Below are 2232 nucleotides of genomic sequence, written 5' to 3'. Positions count from 1 at the left end.
GCAGGTCTGCAGGTGTCTGTCTTTCTCTCCCCCTCTGTCTTCCCCTCCTCTCTCCATTTCTCTCTGTCCTATCCAACAACGACAACAACAATAATAACAACGGTAAGCAACAAGGGCAACAAAAGGAAAAAAATTGTTTAAAAATTTAAAAAAAAAATAATAAAATAGTGGTCTGGAAGGTGGTGCAGTAGATATAGCATTGGACTCTCAAGCATGAGGTCCTGGGTTCAATCCCTGGCAGAACCTGTACCAGAGTGAAGTCTGGTGCTTTCTCTTTCTCTGCCTGTCTTCTTCATGAATAAATAAAATATTTAAAAAAATAAATTTCTCAGTTTTCTGCAAAACATTCTGGCCCCCTGCCTAGGTCCTCCTCCTCCATCATACACCAGGACCTGAACCTTTCCTCCCAGAGCCCTTTACTTTCATGCAATACACCAGTCTTTCTTTGTGTCTATGTTCCACCCATGAGTGAAGTCATCCAGTAATCATCCCTCTGCCTCATTCAAGCTCCATCCAGGATATAGCAAAAGAGGTTTCATCATTGCCTATCGCCTTTCCATTGTGCAGACAGACTCCAACTTCCTTCATCACTCACTCATCTCTCCTGGGATGTTTGGGCTGTTTCCACATTTGCAGGACCTCAGACATTTCAGCCCAAAGTTCTAGCCGCTGTACCATCTCCCTGCTGGAAGAACTGGTACATCTTTGCAGTGAATTTCACTTTTTGTAACCTTTTTTTTTTCCAAAATTATTTATTGTACTTACCTGACAGTGGAAAAACCATGATCAGGCAGGTGGTCTCCTAGGGTGAGACTAGTCATTGCACTTTGAATTTGTTGACCCCTGTGATTTTCCCAAATGTGGAAAATTTGACTACATAATTCCTGTTAGTGGGGGACTGTGTGCACGCTCTCCCCTGTTCAAACTCTCATGCTGGTGGGGACCAGGGGCTCGAATATTGGGTCCTTGTGCACTGTAACGTGTGCGCTTTTCCAGGTCGGCCACCGCCTGACTCCTGAATTTTACATTTTACTTTAACAGTCATCGCCTTTTTTTTTTTTTTAAACTTCTGCACAGTCCTGTCTCTGCCCTTCCTAATGCTTTTGCCTTAAAGTTCACCTTTTGTTTGTTTGTTATCTCTGGAGCTCAGTGCCGGCACTATGAATCCACTGCTCCCCGTGGCCTTTTTTTTTTTTTCTTTTTTCTCTCATTTTATTGAATAGGAAGGACAGAGAGAAATTGGGAAGGGAGAGCGAGGGAGAAAGTGAGAGAGAGAAAAAAGACACCTGCATACCTGTTTCTTTGTTTTTTCAATTAGCAATAATCGCGCTTCGGATAAACCTCATTGGCTACGATACTGCCACTGCGCAAAGCTGTGTTTCTTTGTTTTTGAAGCATCCTCCCTGCAGGTGGGAAACCAGGGACTCGAATCCAAATCCTTGCGTGAGTCCTTGCACTTAGTACTATGAGCACTAAACAGGGCGCACCACCGCCTGGCCCCCTAAAGTTCAGTTTTTATAGCTAATCATCCCCCTTGCTCTCATTCTGCGTTTTCTTGGGATGAATGTATTAATGTCAACCTTTCCTTATTCTTCGGCTTAGGTGTTTGTTTTTTTAAACCACTTTTGTTTTGTTTCATATCTTTTAAAATATATATATTTTATTGGGGCCGGGCGGTGACGCACCAGGTTAAGCACACATAGTAAGAAGCGCAAGGACCCGCGCAAGGATCCAATTCGAGCCTATGGCTCCCCACCTGCGGGGGGTGGGGAGACCCTTCACAACCCGTGAAGCAGGTCTGCAGGTGACTATCTTTCTCTCTCTTTCTATCTTCCCCTCCTCTCTCAATTTCTCTCTGTCCTATCCAAAAAATAGAAGAAAAAAAATGGCTGGGGGTCGGGCGGTAGCGCAGTGGGTTAAGTGCAGGTGGTGCAAAGAGCAAGGACCGGCATAAGGATCCCGGTTGGAGCCCCCCCGCTCCCCACCTGTGGGGGAGTCGCTTCACGGGCAGTGAAGCAGGTCTGCAGGTGTCTTTCTCTCCCCCCTCTGTCTTCCCCTTCTCTGTCGATTTCTCTGTATCCTATCCAACAATGAACGACAACAACGATGATCACCACAACAAGGCTACAACAAGAAGGGCAACAAAAGGGGGGACAAAATGGCCTGTAGGAGCCGTGGATTCAGGGTGCAGGGACTGAGCCCCAGCAATAACCCTGTAGGGGAAAAAAAAAG

At 45.7% G+C, this 2232-nt stretch overlaps 1 non-coding gene and 1 pseudogene across 1 annotated transcript; one reads left to right on the top strand and one right to left on the bottom strand.

The window, feature by feature from the left end:
- The first annotated feature begins 757 nt into the window (after window positions 1-757).
- LOC132536508 (U1 spliceosomal RNA) lies at window positions 758-919 on the top strand. The gene has a single exon (XR_009548054.1). It is a non-coding gene; the product is annotated as a U1 spliceosomal RNA (small nuclear RNA).
- Window positions 920-1295: 376 nt separating this feature from the next.
- Window positions 1296-1375, bottom strand: LOC132536509 (U4 spliceosomal RNA; annotated as a pseudogene).
- Window positions 1376-2232: the final 857 nt, after the last annotated feature.

The sequence above is a fragment of the Erinaceus europaeus genome, unplaced genomic scaffold, assembly GCF_950295315.1.
Source record: "Erinaceus europaeus unplaced genomic scaffold, mEriEur2.1 scaffold_265, whole genome shotgun sequence".
Taxonomy (NCBI): domain Eukaryota; kingdom Metazoa; phylum Chordata; class Mammalia; order Eulipotyphla; family Erinaceidae; genus Erinaceus; species Erinaceus europaeus.
This window is presented reverse-complemented; position numbering and strand designations above follow the sequence as displayed.